Raw genomic sequence first — 27,146 nt, forward strand, 5'->3', positions numbered from 1 at the left:
TAAATGAAAGAATATGCTGTGAAATGTTGAACTTCAAACAATGTAGCAACATTGCCCTCTGCTGTAAGAGAGTGAAGTCAAGCATTTCATGACTGTCTTTGTTTACAATTCGGCTCTGGCTGGACTAGATGAAGGCTTCCTGCCTACTGTTTTAAGGCTAAAGTTAATGACCAGAATTTACATGTAGAATGTCCTTTATTGCTCTGGTTACTGCCTAGGTGTAAAAGAATGTGAATGCAGTTTCTGTCAGCCTGAGAACACCAGGAAAGTGTAAAAAAAAATATCTAATGGGAATCAGGACTGCAATAGCAATTTAAACAGAGAGAATCAGAAGGCATTAAACATTTTTGTCTTGACCATCCAACTCACAGCACTGTCTTGCTCATATGTAAGTTGTCTTAGACTTGTATTTTCTTTTAGAAATAGTCTAATCTTTCTAGTTACTAGCTGTGTTTTTCTGTGATGTCAGAACTGTACTACTGAATTATTGTAAGTATTTCTGTGTGATCTCTGAACTCTTGACTAGCACTGTGTAGTAGAAAGTATTGTCTTGTGGTTTTGTTTATTATTAAATATTTTAAAACCTTTTAACTGTGGCTGTTTTGTGTATAGATAAGTTAAGCTCTAAGAGTATATTGCATGTATATAAGGATCCTGTACCAAGTCACTCTAATAAGCCTTGACTGTTTAGTCATACTACCAATTGGATAATAATATTGCACAGTAATAATTGGACATCCTTTTAAGGGTCTTTGAGTAGCTGATAAATATTAGCTGGGTGGTGACGGGCAGTACTACTGTATATTCTGAGGAAAAGGGGGCACAGCTGGAGAACCTGTGCCAGCCTTTCCCAGGAGTGTCAGTGTGGTTGTATATACTCTTATCTCAAAGTGTGTGTGTGTCAGCTACTTGGGCAGGGACACGAAGCACTGGTTGGACAGAGAGGGTGCTGGATGTTTTAGCTTGCCCAGCTAGGCTGAGATCTGGACCCTATAGCTGTGCCAGTGGGGAGTCTTATTGGGGACCTGGAGAGCAAGGGAGCAACCAACCCCGGACTGACTGTGATCTCTGTGTGCTGTTAAGGGAAATTGCACTTTACTGTGTGTATTTGTTATCCTTTCCTCATCTGGTGTTAATGGTGAGGATTGAGGCTCCTTGATTGCTGGGCCAGGGCACGGGCGTCACAACAGTCATGAGATATGATATCAGTTCCCCAAGGCTAAGGACTGACACCTCTAACAACTGGAGTTTGACCCTGTAAATATTTTTGTATTTAGGGATTTCCAAGCACATATTTGAAATCTCCTAGCCCGGTTGCTTTACTAACTAGTTCCATAGTGAACCTTCATTTTTGTCCGTCCAGCTGTATCAAAGGTAGGTATCAAAGACCCTTAAAAGGGTGTCCAATTATTACTTTCCAATCTTATCCTGCAGTTATATTTTATGTGATTTCTTACTATCACTGATTCCTTATATAACTGTGACACCAAGTGAATCTTAAGATCTTGCATCTCTCAGCTGTTTTACCATATCTGTAAACTGCAATAATATTCATTACACTTTAACTATGCAAGTGTCCTTAACTTCCTGCTGAGCTCAGTGTAATATATTTGGTATCCATCTGCAAGACTGCATTTGTCTCTGGCTTGACTTGAGGTTAGAAGCCTATCATCACCCATCATCTGATACCAGTATTTAGGGGGAGCATGCAAAAGTTTGATTCCAAAAACCTTCTCTTGCCTACTCCTTGTAGCTAGTTGAGCAATCTCCTTCACTGAGAGACACTAGATTTTGGTTGTGAAATAATAAGATTTCCTTTTGCAGATATTGTAACAACTTAGGAGCAACTCTCAACTGTGTTCCACTCAAAAACAGCTCAAGAAGGTCATCATCCTGAGACCTGTCAAGGCCACTCCTCAGCATATTTTCCAGACTACCTTATATTATTTTATGGCTAGCTTAAAGACCATTGATAGTGACCTACACATGTATTGGGAAGTAGTCAAATGATGCAGCCCCTCTCCTGATTTGATCTTTATAGCAAAATTTTTCCAAGGCAACTTTGAGAAGTTTGCCTTCCGTCATAAAAGAACTTCATCCAGTGCCTCAGCTTTCAACAATGCCCAGCATCCAGAGGATGGCCTAGAGCCATCATATTGTATAACAATAGCAAGAGTACATTATCAGTTCAAAACCTGTACTGTTTGGGTCCAAATCTGACAACAGACCTCTGAAACTTAGAAAAAAAAATGTGTAGAATGTTTTCCCATAGGTTAACTTCAAGGACCCTTAAAAAAAATGTGTAGAATGTTTTCCCATAGGTTAACTTCAAGGACCCTTATCCCAGCCAAACCCCCAAGGTACTTTAATTGAGGTCCTCAAAAAAGGGAACCACACAACTAATTCTTCTCTTGGTAACCAACTGAGGCGTACTGCTTTCGTTTTAGTCATATTTATTCTGTAGCCCAGTACCACATCAAATGTCAGGGCCATAGCAAATATCTGGAGTATCATCTTTCCAGGTCTGCAAGAGTCAATAAGACATATGAAAAATGTAATATCTTCAATTCACCACTTTTCCATTGATGAGCCCTAATAGTGGACTGCCTGATGATTTGAGCCCAGAGCTCCAAGTATAGAGTAGGTAACAAAGGTGAGATTGAACACTATTGTGTTGTCATAGAATGATGAAATGAGGGTGACAACCCCGTTGACTCTTTGATCTTTGCTGTCAAACTCTGATGCAACCTTTTAGGAAGGGGAATAAATGGATCAGAAAAAAACAAATTCCTTCAGGACATCAAATAACTAATCCCACCCATTATCAAATGTCTTCCATGCATCTAAGCTCATTATGCTTAAACTAGCTTTTGTGTCTTCAGTATCCCCAGAACCATCAGTGTCCTTAGTGTGTCATCATAGGTGCTTTGCCTCTTCACACAGCTACATCGGTCAACATGTATTAAATGTGCTAAAAGTGAATTTTATCTGCTTTTTTATTAAATCTTCATGTAGCTATTCTGGCTCCTCCTGACTTTTTTCTTTCTTTCTTCTTCCAATATATACTTAATGAATATTGTGATAACTTTAGTTGAAACCCTTGTCCCTTTCTGTAAAAGATTTATCACTTTCGCCTTGCCAATTATTTATAATTGAGATGTACGTATATATGTATGAACATATATATGTATATGTGTGTGTGTATATGTATATATATATATATATATATATATATATATATATATATATATATATATATATATATATATATATATATATATATATATATATATATATATATATATATATACATATATATGTGTGTGTGTATATATATACACAGTGGCAATAGATAAATATATGTGTGTGTGTGTGTGTGTGTGTGTGTGTGTGTGTGTATAAATATATATAATATCTATATATTTATATATCGACTAGCAAATAGTGCCAAAGCCATGGTCTTAAACTCAATGCTAAGAAATGCATAATTGTACCCTTTGGGAAGTCAGTCATCCCTGCTAATTACCATGTTGATAATACGCCTCTAAGAGTTGACCAAGTGGTAAGGGATCTAGGTACGCAAAAGTAGACTGTAGTCTTACCTTCAACCAATATGTGGCCACAGTGGTGAGCATACCCTGTTATAGTGCGCAACTTTTAAATAAGGGCATGGTATCTAGGTCCAAAGAGGTTGTTAACTCACAGTACTCTGCCCTTATCAGACCAGTTATAGAGTGTAGTGATCCCTTTGGTATATATCTGACCAGGAATATGCAACTAGAGTGACCTCAGAGGTTCTGTACTAAAGGAATACAAGGTGTAACATACTTGCCTCCTGCAGAGCGCCTTAAAGCCATTTCCCTTTGCTCAGTCTTCTGTAGATTGCTGAGGGGGATGTATTTCTGGCTTACAAGACATCCTCAAACCCCACGTTTATGAATCTTCTGCATATTTGTAAGTCAAAGCGTGCCAGAAATACAATGTCTAGGGACCTGAATTGTGTCTGTGACTTAAACAGAGCATACTGGAGAGGCAGATATGTGTCACAGAGACTGCTCTTCCTATGGAATAGGCTTCCCATATTACCCTAGACCTCAGTGAATGGGGAATAGGAAGTTTACATTGAGCCTGGCACCCATGTCCCTTATGGACAGAGGTAGCTTATAAATGCCTGGTACTCTATTGTCCTGTTTGGTACAGGACATCATTATTCTTTAGGGAAAACTTGGCTAGGCTTAGTTTACAGTGTTGACAGTTGTATAATTTTTGTTATGACACATGTAATCGAATATAGTTGGACACTGCTTAGCTCATTTTGGTAGGGTTCCTTCCTCTGATTATTTTTTTTAAATTATTTAGTTGAAGATGTGTATGGCATTGTGACCTGATTTAGATGTGCACATGCAAAGCTCTGCAAGCTGTATCATCTGTCTGGAATCAGGAGAGGCCTTGGAAGGGTAGTACTGTAGTGGATTTTCTTACTGTCTGCCGCTTAAGATCCAGCGTATGGATTGTTTGACATTTTGCCCTCAACCATAGAATACTGCTAGAATAATCCTTGCCAGAAGAAAATATTGCAGTCAGGCGAGATGCTTATTGTAATACCTGACTTTCAGTATGAATACCTTCCAGCCGTCTCCCTTTTGTTTTGAATGTAGATTTGAGTGTTTATGCTTCAGTCGTAGCCTACTGGCTAACGTATAGATATTGTTCTAGATTGCTTACAGTTTTGACAGTTATTGCAGTATCTGAATGCCATAAATTTCATCTCTTTTGTAAGTGTAGTTAGTATATGCTTAAGAAGTAAAAATGATTTGGATGTGCGAGTTATGTGACTGGGTGGGGTCTTGGCAACTGAGTATATCTTCAGTGTACCAGCATATGTCTTCTTTTTTAGTATTGCATTTTGGCCCTGTGCCTCAGCTGATGTGCTAGCAGCTAACATCTCTGTTACTTGATGCCAGAACTTGAGTCTGGAAGCTTTCAAACCAAGTGACAGGTATTTGACTAGCAGGATAGACAGGGAGGATGGGAGTGAGCAACTGATGTCAACTCACCCATAGCGGGGGCTTGAGTATATTGTGAAAGTGGTCCTCCTATGTGGAAGAAGGGAATAAGTAATGGGATGCTATGTGATGACAAGATTCAGTGAATATTTCTTTTTTGTGATATGATTAGTGAGATAAGTGGAAGGCCTGGCATGTTCCAGACTACAAGTATCTGTCAGTTCATGCAGGAGAACTTGAAGCTGAAAAGTTGACTAAATGAGAACACTGGAAAATATGAAGCAGGGAGAAAATGATAGACATATAGCCTGATGGGACAGCAGTTGTATGAGTTTAATAGCATCATTAATGCTTTCGCTCATCATGGTGAGCATCTTCAGATCTTGGAGGGCTGCCAGTAGATACAAGATCACATTCTGTGCAGTGTGACATTGGGAGTCGTGATGCAACGTTTGTCAAGAACTTAAACCAGAAATAGAAGCATCACATGTAAAGATTCCATTCCGTTCTGTCATTGGCTGAAGAATTCTGTACGTCTCAGATTAATTCCCTTGTTTTCCAGACTCAGACCACGAGAGTATTTTACTCACAGGTCTGTATGTATATAGTTGCTGTTTTTTCTTGGGAAGTAACGAATGCTTCTGCACTTGATGTCTCCGTGAAGGCAAATTTCTGTGGTGCCTTAATTTTCTGTTAAAGAAAGCAGCTTTTATTTCCATTTGAGTCAGCGGAATTATTTTTCATGTAAATCCATTTGTAGTATCTGTAACTTCCTGTTAGCAGTTCCAGTACTCTTGCTGGAATTTACAAACCTCCTTGATTCGTATTCCGCTGTGCATGTGGTTTGTGTGTGTCTTTGGTTCTTCAGACAGTTGAAATATTATACCCAGAAACCTACTGCTGTAGAAAATGTGATCTGCTGTTTAAAGGAAGTCTTGTCTGGATTCACAAGCAGACCTTGCCTGAATGGCTGGCCCTTGTAATGCCTTTTGCTGTGATTCAACTTCAACTTTAGGTGTGTTAACATAAAACACTATTAACATAAATCAGATCAGACTCCATATGAATTTTGTTTAACAAATGAAAAATAAATGTTTTTAATGGACATTAAAAAATCCCAGCAGTAAAATGTCATGTCAAAAATATATGCTTTTAAGTGCATTTTTAAAGATGTCAAGCAAAGGTACCCCAAACCCAGCAGAGAATGAACGAAACCAAGAAGTTTCAAGATGTACCCAGTGAACCTTGGAGGCTGAGTTTAAAACCCTGATAGTGCAGTACGATGCTATAGGCCCCAGGTCATGATGAATAAGTATGCTAATACTAAGGTGTTTTAGATGCTCCCATAGTGTACAGAAAGCCAGTGTAGGCTGTGCAGTAGAGGTGTAATGTGCTGATAACAAAATGCACCAGTCAGTAGCCTTACTTGCAGATGTCTACACCATCTGTAAGCACTCCAGCTCAGTGTTGAGTCCCAGATGCAAGTCCTTGCAGTAGTCCATCCTTGAGGAGACTAAGGCATGAGCAGCCAGGAAAACAGCTAATGATAAATGTAGTAAAACATTACAAGACCCTGTTTGAGCTGATTTCATCTGTAGCTTGTGCATTCTTTAGGGTCGTTTCCACTCAGGTCATATGAGAGCCTGCAACTTGGACTGTTGTCAATACTTTTCATGAAATGCTACAAGCTATAAACTCAGTATAGGGCTAGGACCATTTTGTCTGTGCTTTGCTACTTGGAATCCTACAACTGTTAATTTCCCAGGAGAATGCTTTTACTGCTACAATTTTTTTTTTTTTTAGGGGGGTGGGGAGCTTCATTTTCTTTAAGCACAAATCCATTTCCTAGTTAATTGGCCCATACATTCCAGCACACCAGAGTGAGTGGCTGCCAAAGGGGCCATCGCTTAGGCAGTTATCCGGGGGTGTTCTGTTTTTCTTTTTGGCCGTAACACCATGGTGCATGGTCAGTAACATGCTCTGGGTTTTGCCTGTAGGGAGTGTCAGCGAGTGCTACAACTGTCTTCCAAAAGTGACTAGCTCTTCAAGACTGCATTGCCTCTGCCACCTCCCAAGAAGCCAGTGATTTTGTATGGTCTTCTGTCCCCAGTGAAGACTGTTCCTCAGGACCATGCACCCCTGGTGTGTGCACTGGATAGAGGTGAGTTGGCAATACCACATCACTCCTCCTTTCCTTTGCCGAAATCTACAGGTACCAAAGCCTCTACTCGAACTCCATTTTCCTCGATAGTAGTCACTGCTTTATCTCGCTGACTGTTCAGAGGGCTAATGAAATTGTTTTTTCATGTCCTGCATGTGGAAGCAGACGCACATCAAGGCTTTTGTACCTTTCTGCATCTCTTGGGATTAATGGTTAATACCACTGTGTCTATTGTCACATTCAGCTTACATACGAGAGTCTTTTAGCGGACAATGAAAAGCCTTTAGATACAACGTCCTCATCCTTTGAAGTCTTCTGGTGTCAGTCCCCTGGCAATTGCTTTTGAAGTGGTAGACTGTTTCTATCAGTTTCATTGTAAAAGTTTCCTTTCCTGCAGTTAACTCTGTTGTAGATTCAGATTACGGATGCTTAATTGGTGAGATGAGAGAGTCCACTTGAGGTCCTTCCTGGCTATCTGCAAATGTATTCCCAAGAAAAAACGGACTTCACATAAACTGTCCAAGTTGAGGAGTGCAGTTCACTTACCTGATATGTGAAAAAAGCAGGGCAACATGCTCTCATACTTCCCTCTTAGCTAGGAATTGCATGTCTGACAATGTAACTGAGACATGGTGGGTATCACCGGCATAACCATTCCTATCCCAAGGAAAGTCGATATGCTAGCAAAATGCCTCCGCTACATCTCATCTGTACTAAAGATGGGGATAAGGCAATGATTGCTTTATGAAGATGTTGAGAGAGTAGGACACCTATGGTATTATCTTTCCCATAGAGGAGAATGTTATAGGTAATGTTTGGTGTAGTGGTACACAAGTAGTGGATGCCTTCTTCAGTGGTATAGGTGTTTTTTGTATTCCTTCTCACGTTTTTGTGTCTAAATAGTCACGACATTAAGGGAAAAGACCAAAAGTGATCCTCCTTGCTCTTCAGTGGTCGACAATTTACATGCTGTCAGAGCCCTGTCTATCCTAGTACAAGCTGGAAAAGTCTTCCTCATCTGAGTTAACACTTTGCTGTTCCTTCATGTCTGGCCATTCCTTTTAATCCCCTTACTGTAATGCATCATCTAGCAAAATTTTTATAGGTCATTGAAGCCATTACAAAGCCTTCCACTTGGATGACATATTCTGCTAAGTGGCTGAGTTCTGTATGTTGATAGTGAGGTATCCTTCCTTCCTCATTTCACATATTCTGCTAAGTGGCTGAGTTCTATATGTTGATAGTGAGGTATCCTTCCTTCCTCATTTCATTTGGTGAAGTAGCAGGTAATTCTCAACTGTTTCAGGCTGCTAGATTGCATTCTTATTGATTCTGCAGTCAATGTGCATGTTTTCACTATTTTGTCATATCATGACATTACAGACTGTAGAATTTTGGTTCAGTACATGTTTGTTTTGTAAGAGGGCTTGTTTTTCCATCTTCTCCCACATTTGAAGAACTCTGTCCTTATTGTAACTTTAGCATGCCTAGACTGGCTTTCACATCTCCGGTGAGGCAGCCAGCTTGGTGCATTTGTAGTTCATCTCTTGTAAGATGTTCTTCTTGGTGGCTTCTGTGCCTGCCTGTGGGATCTCAGAGCTACAGGTCCTGATTTGTATAGAACCGTAATTGCTTTTTCTCAAGGATCATGTGTAATTTGGAACTAGCTTACATTTCCTCACATAAATGTTCATAGATCAGAGAGCATTCACCTTCCTGCTTACTTTCAGGGAATAAACTCTTCAGTGAGAGAGAATCCTTATACCCCCCATGCCTGTACTGTCAGAGGCTGTTCCACTGAGGAGGTGTTACTGTTTGTAGTACTTGTTTCAAGAATGTGTCTGAGGATTTTTCTGCTTTGAGTACTTGGTTACTGGTACACCTTCATCAAGCACTGTTTCTTGAACAATAATAGGAGTCTGGCTTTTTGTCACTTCAGTCCATCAAGATTCAGCCTTTTGAGCCCTTTTTTTTCAGCATTTCTAACTGCTGCCTCCTTGTAAAGTTTGTGACTACTTGTTAATCTTACCAAATGTTAGCCTTTGCAAAGTGCACCTTGAAGTAAGATATTACAGATACATGAGCATTTGCCATACCAGTTGGTCTTCATGAGACCCTTTGATGTGTGTACTTATCACCCCCCCCCCTTCTGTGTTTGGATGAACCGTATACCAACCTTACATTTAGATGTGTACAGTAACTCTGGCATAGCAAACACATACTTTTTGTCCTTGCTTTTCCCACCAAAAGTGCTTATTCAGTTTTATGGTGTCAAACAGAAGCGTAGGATGAGCATGCCCTTCTAGTCTTAGTGGGCAACACTTCTGCTTGTGACATTGGGAAGTTAGCAGTCCCCAAGAGAGCTGATGAAACATTTGTCAAGGAGAAAGGGCCCTCCTGAATAGTAATCTGATTTGGCGATTATGCACATAAATTATGCTCATCCATTGGTGAAATTGGTCTTCCTTTGTCTCCTTTACAGATGAGCATTTCAACAGTTGTATTTTCAGAAGTAATTTTGCATTTATGGTGTTTAGGACTTCAATCTGTGTTCTCAGCTCCTCTGCTTTCCATGAAAAGTTCTGCTTTTATGCCTTACAGTAGTGCCTGGGCCACCATGAGTGGAGCCTCTTCCAACAGTGGAGGAAAAATAGCAAACTTGTTCTCTGTTTCTCTACTGTTTTTCCTCCCAAATTTATGCTTCAATACTGTGTAAGTAAAAATTTCTGTGCCCCTGATTCTGCAAGGGATAGCAACTACCAGCTAGCCCACTAAAACGTGCACTATTGGAGGAGTACAGACTCGAGAGAGCTATGCTTCCACCGTAAGTCAGCCCAACCCACTAAAAGGATTGGCAGAGTTTGCAAGTGTTGCACTGATAACTCAAGCACTCTCCTCATCCTGCTTCATAGACCCAAACTGCTTAACGGTTTGCTTACCTGAAAATGTAGTCTGTGCTTAGTTGGATGTTGCTTTGTCTAATGATTGGTTTCATACATAGAGGGATAAAACCTTGATTACAACCCAGACGACATATGGTCGATTGTCATGTGGGAGTGGCCCAGGAGACAGAGGAATAATGGGCCAGTGCCTATCCACCTCTGCTTGGGAGGGAAGAGAAGTGTATCGTAGTAGTGCAAGTGAACATTAATATCTTCATTTTGAGATAGGAAGTCCTAAGAGGAAGGCGGGGCCATTTGCTGGCTTATGCTTGAGCTACAAGCCATATCATATGTAGCTTTTAAGTTAATGGTAGATATGCATAGGGAAACCAGTGGGTCTAAACAAAATAATCCGTCTGAGAACTGAGTGACTGGCATATCACAACTGCAGCCACGTGGAGAGCAGTGATAATGTGCACAGACAGTCCACATGCATGGAGGAGCAAAAATGAGTTTAAAAAAAAAAAAAAAAGAAAAGACTTTTAAAGTCTACATTATGATTTGTATATATCTCATTAGTTTCATAAGAGTCCAGAAACTAATGTTTTAGTATTTTATATTTTAAGAAGTGAATGCAACCTGTTTTGATTTGAACATATCCCTTTATAGCAGAGTAGAATGTAAATTATAATTTTGTTCCATTTGCTTCTTGTATGCATAGTGTGGTTTTAACTGTATTGTAATATTTTTAAAGTTGTGTAGAGAATTCCTTTATGTATCCTCTATACTTAAACCCAACATTCACATCAGTGCTGTACATCTGTATTTAGCCTGTAGGACTACAGTGTGGTCATAATGGTTTCTATACCCTGGCTGTCCTTTTGAGAGTTTTTTTGAGAGTTTTGATTGCAAATTTGCTGTATTTGTATTGCAGCGTCAAACTACCATAATTAGCGTGTCAGTTGTGAATATGTCTCTTTGCTTGGAAGCAGCTGTTCTATCTTTTTCTAGAACATGTACTTGTTTTAGGATTTGTAATTAAGTACATTTTGTCTTTTGGTGGTGGTTAGTTCAGCTTTACTGCCAGAGAGAGAGAGCTGTTCAGCTAATTTGTGTGCAACTCCATGTAGTGTTGCTGTGCAAGTTGTAAAGATTTGAATTTGACATTTTTCAGTTTCTTTTCAGTGTAAAAACCACAGACTACTTTTAGTCTGGTGAACTACTTTTTTGTTTGTATTGCCTGCTGGTAAACCATATTCCTATTTTTTTTAAAGATTTAGATGAACTACAGTTAGGAGTGTGCATAATGCTTTTGTAACAGTTGATCCAAATTGTGGGTGAATGTGCAAATGAACTTTATGTAATTCTTAATTTTTTTTCTAACACTGTTAGTTTACAAAATTAAACCACAAACTTGCATTACAATTGAGCCCAGTCATACCAGCTGGTCAGTCCTGTCAGTGAATGTTCAATACCTTAATTCCAGCTTTTCAGCTCATGTACTGTAAAAGAAACTGTCACTAATTTTTTTAAGCCCCCCCCAACTATCAGCCATCTTCCAGGTTCCTGTGTTCTTCCTCAGTCTCCTTAGTAGGCAGGAGGAGATCATTACAGTGCTTCAGTATCCTAAATGTAAGCAGAGTTTTAATACCAAAAGCTTCTACCCTGTAGATGGTGTGAAGTAATGTCAGTATGACCTTAATATGTATGGTTCCATTAACTCACCCACCATTGTAAATAGTTCGTCTGAAATTCCAGTGTCATTTGGCTTCCTGGGTTAGAGCCACCAGATTCCTCCTGAAACTGATAGCTAGACAGAAACGGAGAGCTGGCAAATGCTGTCTGATAATCTCCACAGCCATATTGCAAATGATATCCCAGTTAGGTTCAGGTCTTCAGCATTGCAGGTGAGAGCTCTGACCTTTTCAAGAAAGACTGCTTTAGAGACTGAACGTTTTTATATGCTATGCATGTATGAATTACATTTTGATTTTATGATTGTATACATTATTCATTTATAGAGCTGAGAGCGTTCATTCTTAGTTTGTATTTGTATCTATCAAAAATTGACAGGGCAGAAGGGATTAAAAAACTGTAACCTAGGACTGCTGGAATATTAATACGAATTTAATTGCATCAATTAAATTGGTTAGAATCCCCTCACTGTCTCACTTTCCTACAATTAACTACAGCCACAAGCTTATCTACCTCCCAGAAACCTGTCCTTCCCTTTTCCCCATACTGTGACCATGTACCATCCTAACCGACACCTCAGGTCCATAAAACAAAATGTTACGCCGGCCAAATGTTATATTCCTATACTATCTCTAAGACATGGAATAATCTACTCCCTTCGCTCAGAACTATCAGCAGTCCTTCCTCCTTTAAAAAATCCCTCAGACTTCAACTCTCCTCTCAGTGGTTATGCTCCTGTACTCCAACACACAACCCCAACTCTTAACTTCTCCCCCCTTTTGTTACAAATCTAACTAATCTATTACTAGCATTTCCTTCCCTTCACTCTGCCCACTTACTCCCTTCCCTGCCACTCTGGCCTAACTTTTGCCCTCTTTAGCCCCTCAATCTCCTCCTATTCATACTGTACTTAACATCCCCAATGCATTGAACCTTGCAGACATAGTACTCTCATGCAACTTCGAATATATGTCATATATTACTTCTATTTTTCCATGACCGTAATTATCTTCATTGTTGTTTTATTATTTGTCTTTCAATGTAATAGTATTACTCAAAATTCTTTTGTTATATGTATTAATATTCTCTTTGCATGTAATTATTATGGGGCTTTTCTCCCTGGGCCTCCACTGAAACGGGCTCTTTCTGGGCCCAGTGGACTTTCCCGGTTAACAAATTCAATAAATCATTTCCTGTGCACTGTATGAATGTACTGGAATTAGAACTTGGATCTCCTACATTCACCCCACCCCCACCCGAGAAGAAACCTTTAAGTCGGAGGCCATTCACAACAATAGGAAGTTGGAAGTCTTTATATTTTGTTGTTTTTTGGAGATATAACATTTGCTTTCTGTTTAATTTTTAATCCTGAATGTATGAGAACTGTTTTTACATGAATATATTGGCTAGGTTTGTAAGGCTCAGCCTAGTAATCTCCTATGAGTCTGTGTTAAGCAGAGCCCCTCCCCAGCCCCCTTCAAATGCAGTTTAGACTAATGAATGGGGAAATCACAAATTCACATCTTGGGGTAGCACTTGTGTCCCATATAGATGGGGCTAATCTGTAACCTACTCGAGGCATAGGCACAAACCTGTGTCATCTTACTGCTAGGAGCCATGTACTGGCTAAAATAGGGTTATATTTGCTAGGCTTGTAAGGGCTCTTAAGCAATTAGCTGAGAAATCTGTAGTGAACCTATAATAAACAGACATCAGAAAATATTCCCAGCACCCTCACCTGAGTGACTGTGCATTATCTACTTCTGTTATTTTAGTTTGTAGTGCTCTGGGATCTCTCATTAGTCTATACCTAACACTGATAATTCATGCTTCTAGTCTTTGAAATGCTGCTTTCATTTCTCACTTCAGCGTCATAAAAATACTTGGTTATGGCCCATTTGTATGAAGGTAACAGAAGCTTTATTATTTACATTGACTTGCTTTATTCGTTGTGCATGTACTTCCGTTGTCACTGTCGCAGTAATGTCAGTTCAGGAAACATAATAGCCTTGAAGGTTTTCTAGTGATTATGTAAAAATTACAAGAGTTCACAGCTCTGAATTCAGCAGATAGCAATTGAAAATGTATAAAACAGCTTTTCATGTCTTTAAGTAATTGAATATAGGTTAAATTCATTTGTCACTCTACTGAAAGCTTGCCCTAAATTTTTGGTGTGTGACAACAAAAGGCAGAATGTAATAAATTTGAATTTGTGATTTCTGTTGAAGTGCATATATGCTGTGTGCTTATTTTTAATTAGGGTGTATATCAGAGTAAATGCTTTTTCTAATATTTGTTAAATGTACTGTGATTCAAATATTTTTGCATGAATGGTGTGCAGAAATTCCAGTGCACCAAGTTCTGTTTCTTCAAGATCATGTTTGCAAACGCGAAAGCTATCACTTTGCAGACAGTAGGATTTACAGTATATCTGCATTCATTGGAATTTGTAATACTTTTATTTCGACTTATTGTGGTACCAGAATGTCTTTCTGTATGATCAAGTAGATGCTCGAATAGTTGAGGTGTTTGCCATCTTTTCTTTTTGCAGATCTCTGAAAAAACACTCCCTTATAAACAGACAGCAAGCATGATATAGTCTTGTACACAACAATATGTTCCGATCCCTGATACTAGATATTCAGCTTGGTCTTGTTGAAAATGGCCTTCAAATAGGTTAGAGTAAAAAAAAAAAAAAAAAAAAAAAAAGCTTTATTAGGGACTGTATCTGGCATCCTTGCATTACACTGCGGAAAATACGCGTCTTAAGTGCTGGAATGTTCCAGCCTGATCTACATCAGTGGGTTATTAGTTGTTCTGTTATATCTGATGGTACCACTTTATACATCTTTATGCCAGGAAACAAATATCTGACTTGTACTTCTTGATATTGTTACAAATTGCAGCTACATAAGAGAAATGGCAGTGCAAATAACAGCTGTCTGAATCTACAGTAATGGTGGAAGCAGCAGCAGAATTTTGCATATATTTTAAAACCATTTCACTTTAAAGATAGCTGCTTCTTTTCATTTGTAATAAGTATGAATAGCTTCATTTCACTCTGAAGATGCCCTTATGTAAGTCATACATGACTGTTTATGTAAACTGCAAAACTATACCTTATGGATTATATACATCTTTGTTCGTTAGAATGCATAGTGAGCAGATATCTATTTTCATAGAGTATAACAAGTAGCCTTATTCATAGTTTCATTGCAGTGCAGCAGTAGTAATTCTCATTGTGAAGTAAATCTTGTAAATTTATAATAAAACTGTAACTGCCACCAAGTCTTTGCTTTGTTCAAGCATAGGGGGTTTGATTCATAATTCAGAAATGATTTGTAAGCAAATGGTAGACAGCATCTTAACTGCGGACACCATTCTTTCTACTCTGCGAAGTGTAATTTAATTTTTCTGTACACAAAAGAAAAAACTGCCAAAAATATGTGGATATGTGTGTCTGTGTGTGTGTATATATATATGTGTATGTATGTATACATATATATATATATATATATATATATATATATATATATATATATATGTGTTATGTACATGTAATGTGGGACAGTATGGATGTTTACCTTTTCTCAGTCTATATGTTTTTTTGTCTTGTGTGTACACACATAATTCCTACAGATTTTCATACTGTTACAGATGAATGACTGAAAATGTCTAGTTACATAGATTCTGTGTATATGCGTGTATGTATATTATATGTACATGTATGTACACAGCCTACATAATTACATATGTACATGCATTCTGAAATATATGTATGTTATAGGTTTACACACAAAATCACACTTGCAGCAACAATAGAATATGCTCAAGAAGGCTTTTTCTTAACTAAATATGGCTGCTAAAAGGCTCCTTATATTCCACACTGCCTGTGAGGTGTTACCACTAGAAATTCTTAGAACTGCAGCAAGAAAATGGGTAAGGCTGCATTATCATCATCTTTCTCTTCCCACCTCTCAAGAAAGAAACTTTATCTTACTTGGTACAGTCCTGTTAACAATAAGGTCCATCCCCCAGGCTTATAATAGCAGCCCTGTCACGCGCACTAGTTGGTGGTTTCCGGACACAGTGACTTGCTTGTTAGCTTTCATATATTGCAGTGCTGTGGAATGACTGAAGTGCAGTGCATAGCAGTTGCTGCTGCGAAGCTGTGTTGGGAAAGCAGGCTGCTGCTCTCTTTTGTTTTGCACCACTTCGGAGTGCCCTGACAGTTCTCAGGCTTCATGCTGCCTGACTTTGCTGCAAGAAAGCTAAGCTGGGAAGCACTGCAGAGCTATCTGGATTTTGCAGCTTGAGAATGTGAAAATATTTCACAGTGAAGACCAGCACTGATTTATCAGGACTCTGCTACAGCAAGCAGCTGCTGATTTGTGTGAATTAAACTGAGTCAACAGAAGAGTTTCAGCAGGTACAAATACTGATTTTTAATTATTCTAGGATAGGTAGTGCTTGCTGCATATTAAGGGTGGGGACATGCTGTGCACCTTCATAGTGTCGTACAGGTAAAGCTTTTTTTCTTATCAGCCCATCTATTAACACTGCTTTAGAGATTTCATCTTTATAAATTGTAAGGTATTGTTAAATATGAAGTAATCATACCCTTCAATGAACTTCAGCTCAGATATTTGCTTGGGCAGATATTGTGATGTTCTTATGATCTACTTCCATTTTTTTGTTGTGTGAAATGGATATATTCACTTAGTGCATATGAGTATGTCTTTGCTCATTATTTGCTTCACTGTATTTAAATGTGTCGTGCCTAAATGGGTATTAGTAACTAAGTTTGTACTTGCATACATCTACAGGCTACGTTACCTGTCTGTCTGTGCCATACATACATTCAAGAGAGGGTGATTTTCCCTGCAGAGTAGCTATTTTTCCCCAAATGCTTAACCAGTTGAGAACAGTATCCCTGTCTACATGTGAGTACATCTTTATTAACCAGTGAATGTTGCAATTAACACATTAACTTGCAAGGGTTGTTAACCATAGTAAATTATTACAATTTCTTTGGCAGAGTAATAGTTAACTTTATTAATAACTGTAGCAGCATTAAAGCTAAAACGGGTCTGAATTACATTATAGATAAAATGTGGCATTAAGCTACCATTGTAACATTGTACTACGTTAATTCATCTTTAATATTGTACCTTTCCATCCACTTTATGTAAAAGTAAAGTCGCATATATCGCTATACCTATATCATTTAATCTTCCAGTAGATGTATTTAATATAGATACATAAAATATACAGACACTTGTGTCCAGATTCTACGATCATCTTTATTTCTCACATAAAAATTCTAAAAATCATCTTGTAAAAGATGCCTCATTTTTATTGGACTATCTTTCTATGCCTTTCTCCATGCAAGTTTTAATCTCAGAAGCTCTGAAACGGTGCTATCTGCTTCACAGCTTCAGTAGTGATGGATTTTTTTTTTTATTTTTTGGTTTGGGAGGAATAGTTGGTTTCCAGTGCTGCATGACAGACAGAGTTGGGGGAGGGGATATATTTACATTTCGTTTTCTTATGCAGTATAAAAAGATTTTTTTTTTTAAATCTGCAACTGTTAAATACTGAGGCTGTGATTTAAAACCTATTGCGTATAGATAACCAAGAGATTTATGAAAGCAAACATGTCCCTGTATGCCGAGTAACAAAACAAAAAAAAAAAAAAAGCAACTTATTTTTGTTGGTGGAAAAAGTTTATTGCATGGTAGAATATGGAGACTGTACCTATTTTGGAATTCTTTGATCCTGAAATATCTGAAAACTTGGGATGGGAGAATCCTGTGCATTTGCATGCATATATATATATATATATATATATATATACTTGACTTTCTTCGATAACTACATGTGATATACAGGTGAAATAATTCAGAAATTCATATTTGTGTGTATGTATATGTATGTATATGTGTGATGGGGTGGGGCTGGTGGAAGCAGGTTAGGAATGGAGAGTGTGAAAGGTGGTATGATGGTTTTTATCTTTCAAAATGGCTCCATCCTTTCTTTTCTTGTAAACTCGACAAGAAACTCCACCACTAGGAGCTGTTCATGTAGTATGCTATAGTATATTTTATAACTGCTTTCTTGACATGGACCATTAAAGACTGGTAGACTGCACTGGACAGATATAAATGTGATTTTAATATTTAGGTTGCCAAAGAGAGCTAATGGCAGACTTATGAATACTGCTGATTAATATAATGACAAAAGTATTCTAAACTTTTTTTTTTTTTTGATGTAGCTAGTTAGCATTATCTGAGTAAATTTGGTGAAAAATAAAAGTCAAAATGAAGTGATTTCTGTTCACGCTGTTTATTTCAAATGCTTCTCAATGGAAATTAGCATATATTCTATGAAAATTTGTAGAAAGGTGTTTTGATTTGTGCTTTGAAATGCATAGCTTACTTTTATACAAGTAATCTGCTTGCCATATATTGATTTGACATTTGAGGCTGTATTATTATGTCTTTGTCACGACGTATGTCCATCAGAACAAGTTATGTTAAGAAATGAACTAATGAAAATTTCTGCAGACTTGTTTTTGCAGACTGTTTTTAAGTTGCAGGAGTTCTTGATATTTCTGATTTTTTTTTTTTTTTTTTTTTTTTTTTGGGGGGGGTAGTTGTATGAGGAGTAGGGTGTGGCTTTCAGTACCTGAAAATGTATGACAAAATATTCTTTAGGAAATAAAGATGGTTATATACAGATTGTATTTTCATATTCATTTAGCAATATTGAAACAATGGAAGATGGGTGGAAAGAAAATCTGCAATTTTCTTTCATTCTGAGTTTTCCTGTTCTGTGTGTGTGTGGGAGAGAGAATCGCATCTGTAATGGCAGCATGTAGGTAGGTTCAGAAGGGCAACATGACTGCAGTTAAGGCCACAGCCTTTACCACTTTATACTTATGCAGCTATTTTTGAATGATTTTTTTTTCTCTTTTTTTGTTTTGCCTTACCTTAAAGTGTTATGCTTACTTTGAAATTGTTTTAAATATTTGTTAAGAAACAGCATTGGGCTTAGTTCCTTTACACCATAGTGATAAAAGTGGTAATCATACAAACCTTGAAACCCAGGTTTAAATCCTTTGACATTGGGCAGGACATCAACTTGCTTGTGCTGTCGTCATTCTTAATTGAAGACCACCAATCTTCTGGGCACACCTGGTATCAAAAATAAATAAAAAAAAAAAAAAAAAAAGCCTCTCTTTCCCCATACATTGTAAAATTTGTCTTTTCTATGGACCATCATAAGCCATTGGGTAGGAAAGTTCCACGGTCTTTGTCCAATTTTTTATTTTTTTTTAATTAAATTTATGAGAATGTATTTCTTTTTGACCTTTATCAGTCATGACCAAGGCCATAAGGTCAAAGGTAAGTGCAGTTTCCCGTGGGCAGCTAATGTCATAAGGCTTGCTTTGATGAGGTAGTAAAAAAACTTGCACGGATACAAGGAGAACATATGCGTATTCCATACAGACTGCGACTTGAGGTGAGGACTAAATCTTGAAGCGGTGAGGCAGGAATTTTGAACTCACTGTGCCACTATTGTGCTTATGTGACAGAGCTTGTGGTTTCAGTTTATTTTTGAAAAAAAAAAGTTAGCTGTATCATTTGCTTTTTGCAGTAATGTTTAATGTATATGGTCATTTGGTTGTGTATTATCCTGCATGTTTTCCTAGCATTTCTGCATAATAAAGCATAGCTTTAATTTGAGAGAGATTTGTTTGATTTAAAAAAATGCAACTTTTCCCTCCTATTTACATTTTATTATCTGAGATATTTGACTGTGTGTTTGATGGTGAATGATGTGCATGTGGTGGTGAATGGAGCTGGACAAAAGCTGTTGCAAATTTTAATTGGCATGAATTTATGCATTTTTTTAAATGAAATAACAGGCATCGGTTTTTCGTGTCAAAAATGTAGCGAACAGTGCCCCCTTCATGAAAACAGAAAATTAACAGAATCTAGCACTTATGTGGATAAAAATCATAGAACCTTATTATTCAGCCTATTTGTTTGCTTTTGCTGACTGGCAGTGCTTACTTTTTATAAGTTAGAATTAAGCATTATATTTCTTGGGTGTTTGGGGAGCATCGTCATGGCCCTGTGAGGTGGCCTTTGTCCATTTTCTCAGTTTCTTCTCTCTGTGTGGACAAGGGTCCGCACACCCTTGTTCTGTAGGGAAGGCTCAGCCGGTGACCGTGCTAAATTATGAATACGCCCCTATCTTTAGGTATATTCTAGAAGAGTAGGTCCTTCCTTACACTTGTATTTCCTTCTCGCATCTCTTTCTGGAATACATTGGATGAGGGTGTGGACCAAGCACAGCTCTCACGAATGCCTTTACAGAGAGGAGTTTTATGGCAGCCTTCTAACTGCGTTTGTTATGCAGGTGTCTGTTTGCAGGCATGGATACATTCTGTGCACTTAGAAAAGGACACATTGTGCTGACACAGTGGAAATTTAATTTTGCCATGATAATCAAAATGCTTTGCTTATCATAATGTAAAAGACAAAGATTTGAGGGTGTAGTGAAGTATGTTTGCATTCTGTATGCTTGGTTTTCTGAACTGTATTTGAATAGAATTTTAATAAATCCACTTACTTGAGGCATGTTTAAGAAACACACCTTGTATTATTTAATTTTAATGTTTTCTTCTTGGCTTTTCCCTAAGATATCGCAGTGTAGCTATGTATTAATTGAAATCTGTAATTTTCCATTACTAATTAACAAAGCTGAAATACCAAAGAAGCTTTGCATTAAACTTTCGCCAGTCTTCAGTGCAGTTCATATGCAGACTGGGTACAGGATCCTAAATTAAATCTAAAGCAGTGTTGATAAGTACATTTTTGAATTTGAATGTTTTGCAAAATAATCTTTGTATTGTAATATTGAATGGCACAGCTTTTGACATGTATTTTAAGTTGTGCAAGGAATAAGAATGTTAGCTACCAACAAAAAGAGAAAGCATGTGCTTAAATTATTTGGCTTTGTAGTGTCATTTGGCTTTGATTATGAAAAGTAAATGAAGCCATCTGATTATTAGCTAAAGTAGCACAGATAAAACTTCAGTAGCATATTATAGCATTTACAAATGTCTGACTGTAAAAGCATTTGTTATATTTTTCTTTTTACACCGTTTTAGATCTAGTCCCATAGTGATAAACATGTCTGATAACTATGTAAGTTGATAAATTGGTTTATATACAACAGAATGGGCTATGTTTACCCCATTTTTTTCTGATTAAATGATAGTTGCACTGAGGATATTTGTAGATATTTTTCATTTTATAATTTTACAAGTTCAAAAGATTTGGAATTATTTCTTAAGAAAAATGTGCATAAAGAGGAAAATTAATGAACACTAACAAAACATCCTAGCCAAGGCGAACTTTTTGCGGCAGATTGTCTCAGAAGTATATAGTAACCCTAAATCTGCATTCCTTCTATGGTATTCCATAGGCATAGCAGAAAACTGACTTTTTAAAATGTGTTTCTTTATTCATATCTTGTCAGTTCAAAAAAACTGCAGCCTACACCTTCATAACTGGAACAGTCATCCCAAAATATGATGGACAGAAAGTCATAAATATTACTGAAAATCTATAAGCATGGTTGGAGTTTTGAGGCAGTGCCCTCAATCACAATCACCTTCGAAATCTTGAGACATTAGCAGTAATGTGTATCTGATACCTTTAACAGTTTCCTAAAAATTGTTATATTTTAAGGAGCATAGCTGTATTTGCAGTTTTGCTTGCTTTGCTTTGTTTTAGGCAAACATCAACATTCTGTAAACATGTTTTCTCAGATAGCTATACAGCAGTTTTCTGGATAGTGGTGTGCTGCAAAAATGTACATCACTTCGTAACTAGCCTCACGTGCCTATCTAGATGGCCTTTGCTGAAATAAATCAGATGTATAGCAGATTGTAGCTTTTTTGAGTAATATCTACACAGTGTGAGATTTGTGCTGCTTTTTACAAATGATAAATTCTGTACCATTTTCTATCACAAGAAAAAATATGTACTTGAATATTCATATTTAAGCCGATTAATATTTTTCTTTCATTTTTTTATCATCAAAATGCTCTTAATGTGTGATGATTTCTGTTTTGCATTAGAGATTAGAATAGCTTTTATCATTCAGGATTATGCATTTTGACTTGTAACTGTATATAGGAAATACTTTTACACAGGGGAATGACCAGCACTTTTTACAGTACATAAATCTCCATCTTTTTTTTTTTTTTTATAACAGCAACTGAGATGATTCAAAATGAAGTGCCCCACCTTGCTGCAGTTGTCTGCTGCTTTCATCTCCTAATTTCTCTCGCATAGTTCTTCACCTTCTCTGACGATCTAGAACATAACGGAAATACCCATAATGCATCTGGTTGCCACACCCTTTCTAGTTTCCCTGCAGTGCAGAATGCTAGCGAGTCTGATGAAGAGGACAGTGCTGTCCAACATATAACCATTTAGCATCTTGTCCTCTGCTTGGCTACAAGACCCTATAACTTCTATAACAGGTGACTCTGTTTGACATGCTTGCGTGCCACTACATCTGGTAATCTTTTTATATATTATTAGTTTGAATTGCTAATCGTGCATCTTTGTGTGCCGCCATTGTCCTGTCTCCACCATGAATTACCAAATGTGGGGAACAAGCTTCCTTTCATCTGTGCATAAAACTGAATACATTCCTTTATTTTTCTGTGATTTTGTTTTTGGTAAACTTATATACAACACCTAGTTTTACCTTGCATTAAGAGGAGCATTTATATATACATACGCAAGGAGATAATTAAGATACAGCACAGGAAGATATCAAGAAATTATTTGAATGAAATGTGATTAGTACCATAGTCATATGACTTCAGAGTTAAAAATATGATTTCTTTGCTTTTTGGTCAAGCTTCATCCTGGGTGGTACTATTTTTATAAACTTTCTGAGAAGTTAGGTGGATAGTTTTACACCTATGTGATATTAAAGGTATTATGACTATGACTGATCTCTTTTGGAAGTCCTTTGGGGTACGCAAAGCACCAACCTGCTTGTTATTTTCAAGTTATTCTGCATTTATACATATTGGGAGCCATTTTTGTCCCTTGTGCTCCTGGTCATCCTGTGTGTCCCTTCAGTATGCCCTCTGCTTATCCCCTCTACCATGTATCTCTGGTACACTGTTGAATTTAAGGTTTCCATTGGGTGAAAGTCATAATTGCACAGCACATAATGACAAAAAAATGAAACTGAACCACTTGACATCTTTCTGAGGCAGGAGTTTGCCCAGTAAAGATGCTTTTACCTTTTAAAGCAAAAACATTCATTTCTTACCTACAGTTTGTAACCTTACCTCCCAGTTCACACATTTGTATACCTGGATAACAGGAGGCTTATGTACTAATTGTGGTCTGAGATGACATCACACTTCCAGCTTGGAAACAATGGACATTTTTTTTTTTAATAACAAGAAGCAGTTTTAAGAGTAACAGATTTCTTGAGTTGCTCCAAAAAATGTGTGTGGAGAACAGTACTGTTAAAGGTTTGTATACTGGTTTCTGTTATCCTTCGTGCACTGGAAATGTAAGTGGTCCATAAAAAGTCACCGTTTCTCATTCATGGTGCAAAAGAAATGAAACCAAAAAAAAAAAAATCCAGATGCTGATGCATTTGTTGCAGTATCATACTTTGTCACTGCAGTTGTCACAACATGGCAATATATTGATTTTGTTTATTAACCAGGTAGGCCCACTGTACACACAGACCCCTTTCAGATGTGGCCTGGGAGCAGTGTCGGTTAACTGATTTGTACAGAGTCCCCAAGTAGCTGCTGACCAAGGCTTACTCAAAACACTAATGCACTGGCTGTTTGTAAATGTAGGCCGTTTCCTTAGCTTTTCATTGTATATTGGCATCTGACTTACTAAGTTGTACTTTTGGACGATGACCTAGGTGGTCTGCTCAGGTATATACTGTAGCATTACATCTGATGTTCCCTTTCTTTTAAGTAGCCCGCCACTAGATTCAGCATTGTATTCCTGGGCCCACTACCATCTTACTGAAGTCAGTTTGAAATATTTCCCATTTCATCTGTCACTTAGACCTGTTTCTCTCCCTGACCACCTGTTGTAGTTTGGTAGTACAACTGTCCATAACCTAATGCTTTCCCCTTGTAACTTCCAGTGTTTGACTACCTGCCAGCCTTAATACGCCGTCTAGTCTAGTCTCTCTGCCATTTTGACAAGTGCAATGTCAAAATATCCATGTACTTCTCTGGCTTATCTTTTCTCCTGAACTTAGTATGTGATGAGGCTTCAGAGTTGGTAGTCCCATATATAGTGGGAAGACAATATCTTTGTCTCTGTTCCATTACATCCTAGAATGCTTTTTTTTTTTACCTCTGCTGTCTGACCATCAAGCCCCCCCGGTCAGTTGAGTAATTTGTTCTCTTTCACCATGGTGAGCCTAATCTGAGAGGTGCCATCATTTAGACAGCCATCAGAGTGGTTCATATTTTTTTTACTGGTCATGGCTGCACACACTTGGCTAGGTGCTGAGGAGGAGTGTGCAGTAAGGATTTTGTAGAAAATGTCTCCTTACTTTCACAAGAGGCACCCCCCACACACACACACACACACAGAGCATGAGCTGTGGTCTTCCTGATTTCCACCAAGGAGATTGCTTCACCGTGTGTGCCTCTGATTGCATACAAACCCCTCCCATCCCTGGAAAAGATGAGTGAACAGTTCCTCTTCATTACTGTCTCCGTATGGTCCTCCATTGCTAGGACTTCTAATTAAACTCTGATTGCCTAGGTCACAGTAAAGGCTCCATCACTCTATGCCACTGAGCCGGGCCAGCCTAGCTTGAGTAAGGTGATTACCACTATTGTGTTGCACACTGTTTAACAGTTTTTGCAGTTTTTCCCCAGTCCATTGTTTGGGTGTGTCGCGTGTATAAAATGTATAATAGAGGCATTGGTTAGTTATAGAACATACTAGGTACTGCATGCATGTAGAAATGGAGTTTGGCTAAAATGTGTTGCTAAGAGACAAACATTTAGGTAGTTTGGTGGTGTAAGGGTCAACAATGTTTTGAAGGATTTTATTTGTAAAAGTTACTCGTTATTTAATGTCTAGGATGGCAGTGTAAATTTAGTGCAGTAAGAAAAGAATGACGTGCTAACTTACAGCTTTAAAGAGGGGACACAATTCTTACAAAAGGCGTTTCCACTGCTTTTTTGCTGTTTTGAGCCCTTTTAAGAGCATAATCAGTTGTGGAAGCTACTTTTGCAAGTCCTGTTGTTGAGGTGCTGGCTGATGGAAGCTCTAGAAAGCCTTTGTGTTTAAATGAAATGTACACATAATCACAGCATGTAAGTAAACATATTCATAGGTACAGCACACTTGCCTTAGATGTCTGGCTCCTTTGATTCCAAGTCTGTTTGGAATAAGCAGATTATTAAGGTGTGGAGTTGCAGTCAAAATTGAAAAAGCAAAAAAAAAAAAAACCCTCCATGTTAGCAACATTAAGACACGGGAAAAGGACTGATGGCACTAAATATACTGTCTGACAGTGTGACATTAGAATTAAAGTAAGATACGCAAAAGCACTGGCACAAGGAATTCATCCACTTGCACCATGTAGAGCACTAAGACAGGATTGTCACCGGTTTCCACCAGGTCTGCAAAACTGTAGATTTCAGCAACTTAGTTTATTGAATCCAGTGGTTGTTGGATTACAGGTAACTTATTTATTTTTTCTTTTTGTGAATCGTTAACCGGTTATAATATTTTGTACAACTGTGACCACAACTGTGTGTTGCATTAGGTCTTTGCCAGTGTTTCTTGTACAGATGTTCATATGATCAGATTCATTTGCTGTATGATTATTAATTTTCACTCCTGACTAAGGGAAATTGTATTAGTTCTAAGTAGAGGGTGCTTTTTCCCCCCTACAACTTCATTCAGATGTTCCCTGAGGTTCGAGCTGAATTTAGTTTCTGTGTCTATTGGTCAGGGGTGACCCACTTAGCACAGCACCTGGTTTGGGAATGATCTTAAGGCATCAGTCTACTTCAACTTGTTCAGCTGCTACAAATAAAAGATGCAGGGATTAAAACTAAGTCAGCAAGGTTTGTTCACTGTTTATACTGTCAATGTAGCCAGGCAATATTTACGTATATGCAGATGATGCTCTATTTTAATATTTGAATCTCCTTGCCAGCTCATTCTTTTAATTGAAGATGGATTTAGATTACATTTAGCACAGGTTTCAAAGAAAATGGGCGAGCTTATGTGAAGCACCCACCATTTTGTTAACTCACTGAAACTTTACCACATCAGGTTGGCTCCCCTTCCTTGAGCTGGTACAACCTTGGAGGCTGTTTATAATTAGCTGGGGTAGGCTTTAACATTCCCCTCTTCCCACTGTGCGGTACCAATGCTGTTTTCTCATCTTCTCTTTCAGCCCGCTGTTAGTAATTATTAATTTTACCTTGCTTTACCTGCTTTCTTACATGTTTGCTTATTTGCTTGTACATAATTTACTGCATTCCTGTGTTCATGCAGTTTTTGTTTAGTTTGATTTGTTTATAAATCGGTTTAGTTGGATTACATATATCTTTGCTTGCTATTTTTTGCAAGCATGTATAAATAACACACTGTGTACTGTTTTGGCATGGGCTATCACTGAAGAGTCCAGTGGCGAAATCTACTTACCCAGTTAGCTAATGAACAAAGCTTTACCTGGCTGATAATGCATCCAGTGCCATTCCCTGACCTGGCACCCCTAAAGTATAAGTTGAGGAGGAAAAAAGTCCATTCGGATCTGGCTGGCACTCCAAAAACGCAAGAATCAGTCAGGTTTCTTTTCTGTGACCCTCAATTCCAAGATGTGGAGCAAGAGAAAAAAGTGCTTCTGTTTTTAAAACTGTAGCAAACAGCTTACTATAACTTATGCCACACACAAAGTGCTGAACCACTTCAATCCTGACCATAAAAGCAGTATTCAAATTCATTTCTGTACGGCATTCAGAAATGCCGGCACTGCACTGCAGATCATGGCTCCTAACAGTTTGTGCCCACACCCTAGCTGTGCTACTGCACATAAATACAAATTTAAATGCTGTTTCTTAGAATTTTGGAAAATATTCATAACCGTTTTTATGAAAGGATGCCATAAAGAATAGGCAATTCTGTCATTATATCTCTTGATAAGGTGTAAGTGGATAGAGGTATGCTTCTTTTCTTTTTTCCAGAAAAAAAAACCCATAAGATTGCTAATTATGTAATCGATGCTTGCCAAATTGGAGTTGGGGGATTCTGAAACCTTTCTCCAGACTGGTCAGGGCTTTTATATAAT

The 27,146-nt window shown here is 37.9% G+C and overlaps 1 protein-coding gene across 4 annotated transcripts in view; it reads left to right on the plus strand.

Moving 5' to 3' along the window:
• The window catches only part of NUP93 (nucleoporin 93), a 1,122,661-nt gene that overhangs the window by 287,121 nt on the left and 808,394 nt on the right, over nt 1-27,146 (plus strand). Inside the window, exon 1 of one of the 4 annotated variants that reach the window (XM_044081415.1) lies at nt 15,942-16,173. The exons of the other annotated variants lie outside the window; for them this stretch is intronic. The gene's annotated coding sequence lies outside the window, so the exon portion shown is untranslated. Of the gene's footprint in view, nt 1-15,941; nt 16,174-27,146 lie in introns of those variants that run through there. 4 annotated transcript variants of the gene reach the window in all.

The sequence above is a fragment of the Protopterus annectens genome, chromosome 8.part0, assembly GCF_019279795.1.
Source record: "Protopterus annectens isolate FY-2018-M chromosome 8.part0, PAN1.0, whole genome shotgun sequence".
In the NCBI taxonomy this organism is placed as follows: domain Eukaryota; kingdom Metazoa; phylum Chordata; order Ceratodontiformes; family Protopteridae; genus Protopterus; species Protopterus annectens.